At 38.7% G+C, this 14,823-nt stretch overlaps 1 protein-coding gene across 3 annotated transcripts in view; it reads right to left on the bottom strand.

Annotated features, from left to right (window-relative positions):
- The window catches only part of ADARB2 (adenosine deaminase RNA specific B2 (inactive)), a 311,256-nt gene that overhangs the window by 229,864 nt on the left and 66,569 nt on the right, over window positions 1-14,823 (bottom strand). Inside the window, exon 1 of one of the 3 annotated variants that reach the window (XM_035317252.1) lies at window positions 4,988-6,062. The exons of the other annotated variants lie outside the window; for them this stretch is intronic. The gene's annotated coding sequence lies outside the window, so the exon portion shown is untranslated. Of the gene's footprint in view, window positions 1-4,987; window positions 6,063-14,823 lie in introns of those variants that run through there. 3 annotated transcript variants of the gene reach the window in all.

Consider the following 14,823-nt stretch of genomic DNA (forward strand, 5'->3'; position numbering starts at 1 on the left):
AAAAGAACTCTGAAATGAGAATTCAGATCCTCTCAATACATGGCACTGTCACAGTCGGATGCAGCTTTGTTATTAAGGTGGTTGATTCTGGAATGGTTAAACATGATTTACTCTGGCACATCGACATTGCTCAGTGCAGTTTTCAGAACATTTTTCTCCATATTTTTGTATTATTTAAATCTCTATATATATGTCAAATATTCACAAGAAATCCTGAAATAAGCAAATTATTTTTAAAAGTTCAGTTCAGTTTCACTGGGTATTTTCCACATCTCTTCCAATTTATGGCAAAGAAATAATGACAGGAATTTTAATAGCTCTAGTGTGAAGCCAAGTGAAACTAAATAGTTTGAACTGATACATTCAAACTTGAAAAATCAAAAAAAAATTCAAAAATGTGAACATATACAACTGGAAGAAAGCTAGGCAGAATAGCTGCTAATGGGGACAACCAAGTTTTTGTGGGACTAATTAATTTTAAGTAAAAAATATTAATGAACTATTAAATGCAAAGATCAAAAATATTCTGCTTTCCCTCTTACATGATACAGCCCCATCCTATTGTCCTTGCCTCCTGACTCCTGAGTACTCATATCTCTCTCATTTATTTCTTACAGAAAACACCAAAGGGGAGTGCTTTTCTTAATACATGAAATTAAGAACCTCATTGACTACTTTGCTTCATTTTCCCTACTCTGAATTTGGATTTTCTAAGATACATCTAGATTTCAAAAGTTGATAAAAATTTTAAAACAGTACTTTGGAATAAATAAAAATAATAAATAATAAAATCATATGGTTATATTAGACAAATTAATTAGCCAAATTAAATTCTTTTTGGAGGCCAGAATAATTGAACAATTAAGTTGGATATGAATTTCCCATATGACTTAGATCATCAAGCTAGGGAAGAGTGTAACATTTTTTGAGGTAGGTAACAAATTACTCTGCTGATTAGAAGAATACTGAATGTAAAGTACCCAATATTCAGGTAAAAAACAAACAACAACACAAAACGAAAATAGACTTCATAAACTGTCTATAAATTGAATCACTGTTAGCACAAAAATCCTGAAAATTTGAAAAATATGCCTTATGTAGTTACAGGAGCACTTCACTGCAACCCAAGCATGTTTGTCTTTGATATTTAAAATCAAACAAACATCTTCTGTGAATTAATGTTCAATAAAGAGAGTAGTAAGCTTTCCTCTGGGGCAGGAGGGGATTTTAGGCTTCCTGGTCTAATGGTTCCTTGTCCTTTTCTCTAAAACACTACCACTTGTCTGACTCAGCCAGAACTTCCCTTAAGAATGTTGGTATTTATGCAACAGACTTGAATTTCACTCTGTCTTTATGTGGAACCAAATAAATGGTGCAGGTATGGATGCATTAAAGATCTAAGATGCAAGCCAGGGTAATGATTGGTGCAAAAACCCACAGCCCATGTAGGAATATCATACTATTTCATACCATTTCTACTTCTGACAATACTAACTTATCTTGTGCTTCCTGAGCACACAGCTGTGTGATTACATCAGTGGCAGTGCTCCCAAGTGCTTTAATGAGGCAAGAGAGAACCATGCTAACTCCAGTTCTTCGTTGTAGGTCTGAACACATGTATAGTGTTGATCATCTTGTCCTGCCTTGATGTGTGTATATTTTAAATGGATATTCAATCCATTTAACTGATTAAACTAGAAAACCCCAATAATAAAGCCCCAAATTTCTAGTCCAATAAAGTTTCTCACACAATGGTGAAGAGCTTCAGAGAAGTACCAAGGACAAACTAAAATAACAAATCTGCAAACCCCAGAAGGAGATGAGCTCATGAGTTAACCCAACTGGTACAATCCCAGCAGTGCTGCACAGTGAACTTCTGGGTGGGGGATCAGGAAAAACCCAAGTGATGGGTCTGTGATGAAGAAAAGCCTTTCAGACTTTGCTGAGGAGGGCTGCTCAAATGCTAGTTACATCTCTAAGTAACGTAATCCAATTCACAGAGCAGAACTGGGATGGACTCCAAAGAGACTTGTCTGCCTGTCCTGTGAGCAGTAGTAGAGATGTTGGAGTATCGTCCCAGAGGGAAGAAGAGATAAAACACATCAACAAGAAGAGAAGCAAAATAAATAATTTAGTTCACTGGCGAAAATATTTTTTAATGTCACATTTCCAATCTTTGAACTATTTTGGCAATACCTTCATTGGCTTCTTTGTCACTTGTCATATACAGAAGAACTTATCTCCATGGCAACACATTATATTAAATGTAGAAAGCAGAATCTATCTATCTATCCCAGCATCTAAGCTTATTAAAGTTCATTAAATTGTAACCTACAGTAAGAGGAGAATAGGGACCTGTACTGGAGCATTTGTTCAAGGCAAATAAAATACACTAGCAGATACCAACTAAAAATGTAATATTACATATGTTCAAGAGGTTGAAAACAGTATCCAAACAGATTTGAAATAGGAACAGCTTTCTAGGCAGCGAAAGATCTGCAGGTCTGATCAGTACTCTAAAAGTAGTGTGCAATGGGGAGAAATGAGCTGCTGAGACACTTTGTGTCTGTCATTCAGGAGATAGAATACTATGAACAGCAGAAGCAGTTTTCTGAAATCCAGGCAAGGGAGTGAATCATACAGTGAATAAGAAAACAAATGATCACAGGGACTGGGATTAGCAGCTGAATTCTGCTGGTGGCTTGTGACTTTGACTTGCATTGAACTAGCTAGGAGTGGAGGGCATTTGGCAGTCATAGGAATAGGCCCATAAATCAGTGAAACTTGGGACAACTTGTACCAAGGCTGCTCCAGACAGAATAGTTCATAAACAGGACATTCAAATGAGCTCTGAAAGGAATGAATTCTGTGATTTTATGCAATCTTACCAATTATTCTTCAGATGGACAATCTATATACACTTCTCAGGTGATTTAAACAACACCATTTTTTTAATGTTATGCCTGCAGTGGTGCAAAACACAATGTGTAGCTCAGGCAGTGCTTTAGCTGCTGGTCAGTGGGGAGTGAGAGCCTGTTCAGAGCATCATTTGCTTTGCCCCCATATCCACCACGGGCTGCAGTCAGACTCAGGGCTGAGCTCCACGTACCGCTGCTGCCAGCCCTCCTAAGTTCTTGTGATAAAATCGGTATTCACAAGTCTCTGTGTCTCTCATTCACAAGACCAATGTTACTGATGTGTGTATGTCCCCTTTTAACCTGCATAGGAGTATTGCTGTACTTTTTTTAGGAGTATTGCTGTAGTATTGCTCTGTCCTCTGTACATTGAAAGGTCTGTTCAGATATTACTATGAAAAGCTACTTGCTGATAGTTGCATGCCTGAGATTACAAACACTCCTCTTGCAAGTGAGAATTCCCCATTCAGCTGAGCATTAGAGGCTTGTGCTTGGAGAGCCAAAAACCCTCGATTCTTGTACTGTTCTTGACCCACAGCTGACTGCTGAACCGTGCGTGCTACAGAAGCTGCTAAACACCTTTTCTTCCAGTATCAGGCAGTTAGAGCTTGGGATAAGGTTAAAATCTGTTCTTAATCTGTCTGAGCAATTTTGCACACAGCTGATAACCAACAAACATGAAAATCAATTAATAGCTTGCTTTGTCCACTTGGTTCATTTTCACACGCCTCATTAATGAAATATCTTAAGGCTTCCTATTCACAGCAGGCATGATGAGATAAATGAAAGTACTAAAATGTATGAACAAGGGGTTTGTTCAAAAGAGTTCACTCTTATTAAAAGTTAACTGCACAGGAAAATGAACAGAATAAATGGAATAAATGCTTGGTAGAAAGTGAATCACACCACAGCAGTTCATGCTTCTTACAAATTGGTGCTGGGCTTCTCAGCACAGGTGCAATGTTATTTATGTTATGCCTCCATGCAGTCTCTCTTACATCTGCTGGGGAATACAGAAGAGGAATGCAAAGCACAATGGGAATGAATAGGAGAGACACTTGACTGGGTTTTAGTCAGCTGAAAGCTGGTTCCTTATTGTCTCACTTCACTATGGTGAAAACAATCTTGGAACCAGCAACCATTAAACCTGTGTCAGGAGACTTACTTAGGAGGTAATGAGTTCACTCTGGGCTGTGCTGGGTTTCCCCCCTGCCCATTTATCCATCCCAGTATGCCGTCCCGTCCATTTGTCCCTTCCAGCATCCCCACTCCCACAGCCTTTCCCATGCCCCAGCTGTCCGTCCCATGGCACATTTGGCTTCTCCATCCACCAGCCCATTTGTGGCCATCAGCCACAGCACCATCTCAGAGATAGATGCTCCCATATTTTTTTTTTTTTATTTTTTTATTTTTTTACCAGCCTGACAGTGATGCTAAAAGACACAGCTTGAATGACGCTTGGGTAATTTACTGCCATACACATGCAGGTTTACTGTTTGTGATTTGTATATTCCTTAGGTACAACAATGAATGCTTGTGAGCTGGGTATCTTGCCTTTCAGACTATGTTACCCAGGATTCACACATGGGTATAAAAAGGTAGGCTGAAGTCAGACTGAACCAATTATGCCAAAATCTTTTTCAGGAATGAGAACAGTCAGTGCTCTAGTGACCACTCTGATTAATAAAGGACTGCAACCAAAACCATACTCAACAAATTAAATCAATACTATCTTAAGACTGTTTTGGCCCCTAAATTCTGCCAGCATTAAATAATATGTCCCCCTATAGACACCATTCTATACAAGAAAAAATGACCTTTCTTTGCTTTAAATCAAAATAATCATGCAATGACTTCTTCAAAGCTCAGACTTATTAGACAGGAGCAACACAAGAATTGCAGCTACTATATTTTCTGTGTCTGGCTATAACAGTTTTATGAAATCCATCTGTCTGAACAAGAATTTTGACATTGGTGGCTCAGAAATGTAAGTCACTACCAGATGCTACTATCATCTTGTTAGTATTATTGCAATATTTTAGGAATCTTTACATGACCATATTAATACTTACAGTAGTCTGTAGACTGGTGAAACAATGTTTGTCCCAGCTTTTCATAGTTGCTTCTCTATGGTATAAATGATGACAGCCAGGAGACTGTATATCCCTGAAAGATCTTGCCTAAAGGACAGCGTTTTGATGGAGCGGGGAGGCGAGACGAGACACTTTTTTTTTTTCTTTTTTTTTTTTCCAATTGCCTTCCTTCAGCTTCTAATTTGTTAAAGGAAAAATGCCAGCATTCTTCCAAAGTTCCAAGATCATTTCTTCCTATTTTAAAAAAAGCTATATGACACATCAAAGGAGTGCTGTAAAGCTGATAACCTGGCAGGAAATGACAGCAGAGAACTAATGAGATGCTTATTTATTTATTTATTTTTCCAGTGAGGTGGAATTTACCATTGTTTGGGGATTTATGCAACAGTTCAATCCTATTTCATCAGACAGACTAATGCTTTGTGCTCACTCTCCATCAAAGCAGAACAAAAGGTACATTTTCTTAAGCATGTCCTGGACTGCACAGGGAGCAATCAGTTGTTAGAACATGAAAAAGAGAAAATGTATTTGAAACCAATGCACTTGGCATTACTATAATAATGAGATTCTGATACTACAATAGATTATAAACACACTTCCATAATTATAACCACTTTAAAATAACACTAGCCTGTATCCAAAACCAGTAATTACTAAATGTTAAGATTTGACCTTGAAAACAACCATTTGAGCTTATTCATGATGTACTTTCATTAAGAGCATCATGCTCTTAATGCTATGACATTTAAGCATGGCTATCTTTGAGGAATCAAACTAGAACACAGAAAGACTTTCATCTAAAAAAAAAAATCTGTTAAATGGTCCAAACACTACGTAACATGTATTAACCTGCACAACAGGTGTTGTACAACCTCTGCAACCTGTGTAACAGGAAGCTATGTTGGTATATACAGACCACTTAAGTTTACAAACCAGAACACATTACAGGGATAAGTACTGGACTGAACTTCAGGTTAGACATGCTAAATGTAGTTTTGGGGTGAGCTAGCAAAACAAATATCTTAACTGTGATGCAATATCTAGCTCTAAATATCCATGTGATGTTCCATGGCAGTGCAACTTATAAATCCATAAAAAAAGAGGAGTTGCTACATGTATATAGTTCAGATTTTGTTTAAAATGTGTATTTGGACACAACTCTTTATTTTTCTAAAGAACTTTTATCTCAGTATTTTTCAAAAAAAGTTTTCTTCACTGATGTGAGGACATAATTTTGGAATCATTTTACTCTTAAATAAACACTGCAGTCTGTTCACCTTCTTTCTAAACAGCTTTATTTGTAACCAGTATCATATCTAAAATAGAGGATTTTTTCACACGACAAACACATGCCCTAGCAAGTCTCTTTAATTATACATACATATATATATATATATACTTCCCTCATAGACACATAGAACTTTAAGCAATCAAAACCATATAACCTGGGATTTTGTTTCTTTACCTATATTTGCAATTTCAAAATTGGCTATGGGTCTTAATTTTTCTAAAAGACATTTTCAGGACAGAATTCCAAATGTTTTCCATGAATACAGATGATAGAAATTAGCCCTTAGGTTACCTGTGTGATTTTGAAAGATGTAGGAATAAACTCTACAAAATCCAGTAGTGATTATATATTATTATATATTATATTTAGCTAAATTATTATTATATATGTATTATACAGCAGCATTGTTAAATACTGCTGTACAACAATTAGAAAGATTTTTGTAGTATTCTTGAAGTTATCCGGTCACACAGAGAAGGGTTGCTCTTTTGACACATTACCCATTAATTAATCTTGATTGCTATGCTGAGAAATAGTGCATTGACATTGCCACCAAGCTGACAAGAGAGCAATATACATCATAAGAACCAAAAAACCGTCATGCATGCCTGTGCTACATTCCTTCCCACCCTTCTTGCAAAAAGAACAAGCTGATGAATTTAACACAAATAAGCTGTGTTATTTTCTGATATCCCTAGAAAATTCATGTCAATACTACTGTTTTAATCTCTGTTAACAGAAACACTAAGTAAAATCATTCAAAAGCCACGGGAATAGGGGTTTCTAAGACATGAGAAGAAATGAAGACATGGATGAGAAGACGTGGCTGAGAAGATGTCCTCAGCCAATACACACTTCTTCAACAATATTTTGTGGAGAAGAGGTTGAACGCTACCATTGAAGATGTCTAGTTATCATATCTACATTCCTAGTTAGAGAGGTCCTACAGATCACTCCCTGTACAGGAACCTCTACTGCAACCTCTCAGCAGTGCTAAGCCCACCAGCCTGGTCCTCCCTTGTGGGCCCTGAGGACTTCCTCCTTCATTTCACCATCGCTTTATTGGAAGATGTCCAAAGCAGAGATGAGGGGAGTAGCCACCCCACCACTTTGGCTTGGATGGGTGCTCGGAGGCTGGCTGTGCTGCCATCCTCCCACCAGGGAGAAGCGAAAGCATGGCAAAGTGTTTTATTAACAGTGCCTGTGAATGGCCCTACAAAAGCAGCGTGACCTCTTTCTTTAACAAATGTGTTACACTTCTAGAAAAAAAAAAAAAAAAAAAAAAAAAAAAACACACACAAAAAAACTAGTTTGCTCCAGTCAAACTAGATTAATTTTCCTTTAAAGCTATTTCAGTTTGCTTAAGGCATCTTAAGCACCCTGTATAAATGAATTAGGAATGACAGTTTCTCTAGCAAGGGGATAGGTGACCATGTTCTTTTCTTGTACAGTACATACTTTGTGAGAACAAAGAATAAAAGGCAGAATGTTATCTGTATGCCTGTAATTTAAATGGCTCTCTCCCCTTGCTTTGTGAGAGTTTAACATTCCCAGTGATGTGTGGAGAAAGACTTTGAAACATAAAAATAGGACTTCAGATAACATAAAATTACTTTGCAGCAACAAATGCATGCATCTGCTGGTCTATAGACATGCTAAGCAAAGCACGGTAGAATTTTACAAACAAATTTACAGCGTGTCAAAAGCTTCAGCAAGAAAGCAGATTGAGTGATGCTCCATAATAATGGCACATGCCTGAGAGTGCTCCACAACAGCCTGCCTGTGCTATGGGACATCTATTGCTGCACAGGGCAATCTTAACACCTTAAATAAGACAAACCTTTATTTGATTTATTCAATAAAAGTCTCCTGTTACACTCACGTGCTGTGTTCTTATAATTCTGCAGCCTTTTTCATGTCTTTGAGAGAGATGCAAAAATTAAACCAGACTTAGAAGACATAAGAGGGCAGAACTTTTCCTAGGTAAACAAGATTTCTGTTTACCTTAAAATATTAAATAAATACCAACTCTTACCTCCAAATTTATGTAGTTTGGGGCTGCATGAGATAAAGCAGCACCCCCCATGTCTCCTTTTCTAATGCACAATGCAGTACATGATAGACTCACAGCCAACCTTACAGCATCTACAAGACAAGCTAATAACACGTCCAGATCTCCTGGACCCCTGGGTGTCCCCCAGGACACTGACACGCTAGAAGGAGCACACAAGGCAATGACAGGAGAAGTGCTATGGCATGCTGCGAGGGTGAGACCACACAAATCAAGTCAGGCTGGCTCTGCACTGGCAAGGAGGGCTAAGGAACAATTTTCAGTTTTGCTCCTTTCAAAGCAAGTGAAGGAGAGCAGCTTCTGGGAAGTATTTATGTGCCCGGTTTGAGGTTTGCCAGCCCCTCTTCTAATCAAGGGATTTGGGTTTCATGTAGCTGATGCTTTAGTTATGGAGTTACTCATTGCAGAAACCCGTTGCCTTGGTAGCTGGGTGACCCAGGGGGTTAATAAAGTGAGTTTTCACCCCAGAGATCTGTGATTCATGCCTGGCTTAACAGACAACAGTAAATGAGTTTGGTGGTCTCAAACTAGCCCACAGACTCAGTGTAAAATCCCAGCATCATTTCAAAGGAATTTACCATAGCTGGGATTTTCAATTCATAAGAGAGCTAAGGCTGGAATAATAGGGTTATGTTTCAGGGCAAGATGAGAGGCCATTAAGTAATCCTAGTATATTATTAAGTAATGTAAGTTTAAATACATGTGCATAAAATGTCTGGAATTAAATTTAAAAAAAAAAATCTAATTCCATTACGAGTTTAACTTTTGACCAAATAGTTGCAAGCAAAAAGGGAAACAGTCTTTCCCTTACAGTGTTGAAGACTGATATTTCGCTATGTAGTGTACAGTTCGCTATGTAGCATACAGTTGTATAGGAACTAAGGATCAGTCGTAGAAATTCCAGAAGTGCCTGAAGCTGTTGTTAGAGGTAATCCTATAGAGATATTTAACTCATTCATACCAAGACATGAGACAGTTTTTGAATATTTCTGTCAACAACAGTCCTTATGTGCTTATCCTCAAGAGGCTAAAGATTTAAAATTCACTGTGGAGTATTGCTAGAAGACTGAATGCTGTCTGACAGCACTATCGCACGGATATACCACCTTCTGAGGAAAATGCATATTTCAGTCTCACGTGTGTTAGCTCACTCAGCACTGTGCGTCACATCAGAAGCAAAAAATATAGAAACAGCTGCGTATAGGTAATTTTGAGACATAATCCCAGAGCAATGCCAATATCCTTATGTATACAATACTCTTGCCTCCTTCTGGGGATATACATCTCAAACATTTCACATGTTCATCAGAGGGACAGACACAAGGCTGGAGCATGTTTTGCCCCTGCCCATAGCTCCGTCTGGATCTCAGGCTGCTATAAATCAGCATCATTAGTTTCCAGGTGAGGACCTGAATCTTTTCTTACCACCTTGGTCCATGAGCACTGGAGTCCGGACCTGTCAGAGGGATGTCACTAGGCAGGTATATCAGGAAATCCAACAGACTGTAGTACATTTTCTCTTTATAAAGTATAAACAGCCCACATGTTTATGGATGACAGCGGTACTGGGGAGGGGGCTAGAGGGAGAGATGTGGGGAGTGACAAATAGACTGTAAATTAAAATTAACTGCATCAGAAACTTGAAGGAAAGATACAAGTTGGATGCTGTGTATAGAAAATATCTTATTGCAGTCAAGCCTGACCCCATTCCTTGAAAAGCATTTCTCTGATTTGTTCAGGTCACAAGTGGGATGGAAATGAGCCTCCGTACTGCTTCTTCACACATCCGGATTTAATAGACTTTTTTCCACTGATAAAAGACCACTAATGAGTTCATTTTCAAGCTATTAAATTGGCTAGAATAGCTAGTTCTGCTGATGATTGCACAGAGACCTGACGGTCACAGTGGGTTTTGTCTTTGCCTGTTAACCATTTGCTGTCTCAGTGTTGCAATACAAACATTTAAGTAAAAGAAGAAGGGAAACCAAGCACAAGAAACCTTGCCCTGCCACCCCAACCCTTTATTTGTTTTACCCTTCTCATTTTGTGACTGTGTATTTCTTAGATGTTTGTAAACATGAATGCTTCTTTCCCAAATAACTCTAGTATCAGTAATACCCTGTGTGATCCAAAATATTAGAAGCACATTCACAACGTTTGAGTTTGGCTCCTATTTTCATTCCTTCGCAGAAATGTTTACTTCAGAGTATCTAATTTCCTACCCAGACCTCAGACTCCTTTCTCTGCTGGGCTGAAATCTGTGCCCTTGTTGAATGCATACAGGGGATGCCCAGTGTTACACAATGCTGCCTGAAATGAGAACAACTTATTTCTTTAGCTGTACAAATGAATGTAGTAAAGGAATCACTATGTGATTTCTCTGTTGGTTTAAATACACATCCCTTGCACTGTTATGCAATATATCAGCCTTTTACAGGCAAGCAATTAGCTGCATAGCTGCTCAGTGGTGTAAACTCTGCCCTTCGCAGTGCTTGAGGGAGGCAGAGGGAGGTTGTCAGAGTCTTTTAATGTGGTCGTGTGAAACGCATTAGGAATGGATTTGACCTCTGCCTTTCATATGCATGGGACTGTGGATTTGGCACCATGGAAAATAAGCTGCATACCTGCCTTTCAACATAGATCTGTATCCTGCACCGCTTTTCCTCTACCTTGCTGTAACACATCATTGCTTTTGGCCAGATACCCCTGGAGAGAGCCACGCACAGCAGCACAAGCTGCTTGAAGATGCACTCTGCACTAGGCACAGCAAACAACCCTGAAATATGTCTGAAATACTGGAAAGCCGTCTGTGCCAGGTATTCAGCATGAGTGAAGGTTGTGGCTTTGTCCTTCTCCACCTGCTCCAGGGAAAAGGTAAGGAGAAGGAAGGGTAGAGGGGAGGCTGCCTTTGGGCTCTGTCCTTTCACACACCCGCTGGCTGCTTCAGGCACAGTGACTGCAGACTGTATTACAGGTATTAAACTAGAAAATGTCATGCTGTTAAGATCAGAGATTGTGCAGCATTTTTAGAGGCTTGAGCACATGTTCATTCCCTCCAGTGGCTTTGGAAATCTCAAGTTTTATGTTTCTTCCCTTTATTCCACCAAGTCCCTGCCCACACCACAAACTCTCATCACATAATGAACACAGTCCTACCAATTCTTCCCTCTTTCTGGGACTTTCAGCAGGTATCCCTGCTTATTTGTCCCTGCACTTACATCAGACCTCCTGCTGTACTCAAACCTCTTGTTTCACAGTCCTCCTGAATCCATTCCTGAGAACTTACTTTAATGAGACAGGATTTGTAAGAGGCAGAGAAAAACAATGCTAGAATCCTTTTCAGATCACAGAAAGTTATGGATTTATGCATTTGTGAATTTTATGCTGAGGATTTCCTTTCAAGCTTAACTGATGTTTTCACACACAATCAACCTGCCTTTCCAATGATACAGCCCTTGCTTAACTTTAGAAAATATAAAAAAGCATATGTTGCCAGACAGACTTTGACATTCGCGTGGCCCTCCTCTATTCTTTACTGAATTAACTTCATTACTGTCCCCTTTCTTTTCCTGTCTTTTCCCTCCCTGACTTCCAGACAATCTTTCGACCACTTTTACCATTACCACACTGCTTACAAATTACAGTTTGTTCTTGACTGAGCTTGACATTACCTAACCTAAAAAAATAATCAATCAATCAATCAATAAATAAATAATAATAATAATTAAAAAAAAAAAAAAAGAGAGAGAGAGACTTTTCTAGCCACCAAAATAAATCTCTGGTGTGACTTAGAGGCCAAAAGCATGGGGTCCCAGGCCACAAGGTGGGAGAGCAGCCTGCAGTTGTCCAACTGCTCCAGTTGCCATGTGGGGACAACTGCACAAAATAAATTAAATCCACTGTTTTCTGTCCTTGTAAACAGGTGAAGATCTCTGTTTACTCCTAATGAGACTTTTCTGGATGAATATTTCAGAGAATGTCCTCATTTCTGCTTTACTTTGTAATGTCTATTTGTCTGAGACTCGCATCCGAAAGACACTGGAGGTCTTTGCTGGGAAGCACTAGAATCATGTCCATCATGACATTGCCAATTCCATCCACTTGCTTGACTGGTTGTACTGGGACTGTAACACCACCAGTGTGCAAAACACCTCTTTGCAGCTTATGTGCCTTTCCTGTCCTGTAGCACCAGAACAAGAGGAGAAAAAGCAGGCACTAAATAAGGAGAAAAAGGCAAAGAAATTGCTTAAGATTTTGGGTATGGATGTTGGGTCAATAAGGAACAGATTTTCAGAAAACTTTGGAGAGAAACACCAAAACGTATGAACATGTAAGATAACCATCACAAGATTTGCTCCCAAAGATTGGCGTATCCCATTTTCAAATGTTGATCACACAGTCAGAGTCTAGCAAGTAAGTCAGAGTCTACACTAAATAAAAGAGGAAAAATCTGAAGCTACTTTTCTACTTTTTTTTTTTTTTTTTGGCTTCACTGCAGCCACACACAAAGTCCATCCACAGTATCCCCTGCAAGTGGACTGCAATCAGTCACCTCATCCAGCATGGAGCTGGAATTGTCAATTCAAATCTTCACTCAGTGATCTAATTCCTTCTGTTGAAGGCACTATGTGACTTCCCCATTTCTTAATGACATTTTTTTGGGTATAACCTCAAAGCTTTCAGTCCAGTCCTCAAGTACTTCTTCTTGGAGCAAAGCTGTGCAAGTTAAAATCTATCCTTAAGCAGAAAATTCTTGTCTTGCAAATGTTTGTAACTGGGTCTCAAGAGAATGGTTTTTGATGCTTCTGTGTCTGCTCATCACCAGGATGATGGTGACATTACTATGAACATGATAAACACGAAGTCAAGGAACTTCAAATGTAATTATGCTCATGACACTTTCCATTTCATATGTGTTAAAATTTTGTGACACCTGATTTCAAACATAAAGAATCTCTTGATATTTCTGTTTAGTTACATCCTATTTTCTCTGTGATGACACAAGCTAGTTGTTCATAATTACCTGAAACTGAAACTTACCTTAGAGTAAGTTGGCACAGGAACCAGTTCCTTCTTTCTAAAGACGGGAAAAAATGCCTCACAACCGAAAGCACTGTTTTTTGGACAGTATTTAAGCAGTTTCAATAGGCAAGAAAAAAAGGTGATTGGAAGAAAAGATGGTTACAAACTTGAGATCCAAGAAAATAATGAATAATAACCAAAACACAGTGGATTTTCCTCATTTCTCAGTGCACACCCAAAGAACCTACTTCTGAAGAACCTGTGTCAAACATATGGAAACATCTCTTTAATTCTCTAGAAATGATAATTTTCTAAGTTATTCAGGCTCACTTCACATGAGCCCTTGCTACTGTGACCTACTTAAAATGTAAAGCAGGGCCCCCAGCCACTTGCACTTGTGAGCTGATGGGTTTGTGCTTAAATGGAACAGAGTGCTCTGCTGGGCAGGGGTTTCCCACTGTGTGGCAGCAGCTACAGGAGAGTAACCCACATCATACACACTGCAGCAGGCAGTAATGCGTGCCTTTTAGAGGTGAGTCCTAGGTGTTACAGTCAGTATTTTACTGTGGAACCCATTCATGAAGCAAGTGGTGTTCAACAAAACTAAAACATGGTGCTTCTCCTTTTAGGTTTATGAAAAGCACTGGTTTCTGGTTTGCCAATAGTTTTTTTTTTTTTTTTAATCAGAGAATGTGCTATAGACAGAGGACAGTACTCTTATGCAAGCAATGCTCAAGTAAATTACATTGAATAAGGTTTTAAAATTGATTAATTAAACTGCATTACAATCCTATATGGACACTTCCAAAGTGAATTAAGCTAAATCCAATGAAGACCACTTTAATTTCAAATAAGGGATTTACATCATAGGATTTAAAAATCCAGTTTAAATTAACATCTTTATGTAGTTTGGATTCAAATTCTGCAGCATATGTTATATAGGCAGAATGTAAAGCACAGTTCTAGCAGTGCACTGCAGCAAGTAAATCTCTAGCAGGTGAGGAAGATTTCTGTCTCCATGACAATATTGCTTAGGTTTTCTGATGGTACTACTTATCATTTGGTAGCTATTAAAAGTAAGAAAGTCTATTTAAAATAATTGTTAAGATTTGAGTGTCTCCTTATTCTAGAGGTTCATAAGTGTAGGCAATAACTTCACACTCTGACCACCAAATTGCAGGCAAGGTAAAATTTGAGGTAAAAAAGAAAAGGAAAGGTCAATTAAATTAATGACCAAGAGAGACATCACTACCACATCACTGTGGCTATTGCAACTATCCTCATCTATTCTGAGACAGACAAAAAGTTCATCATCAAGAAGCCATCAACAACCATCGCACTAACCGTCCTGTCTGGCAGGCCCAAATCCCAGCCGTTGTGTTACAGCTTAATAATTCATCTCCTCTCACCAGTCAGATTGTACCTTGACTC

This window comes from Oxyura jamaicensis, chromosome 2, assembly GCF_011077185.1.
Source record: "Oxyura jamaicensis isolate SHBP4307 breed ruddy duck chromosome 2, BPBGC_Ojam_1.0, whole genome shotgun sequence".
NCBI lineage: Eukaryota > Metazoa > Chordata > Aves > Anseriformes > Anatidae > Oxyura > Oxyura jamaicensis.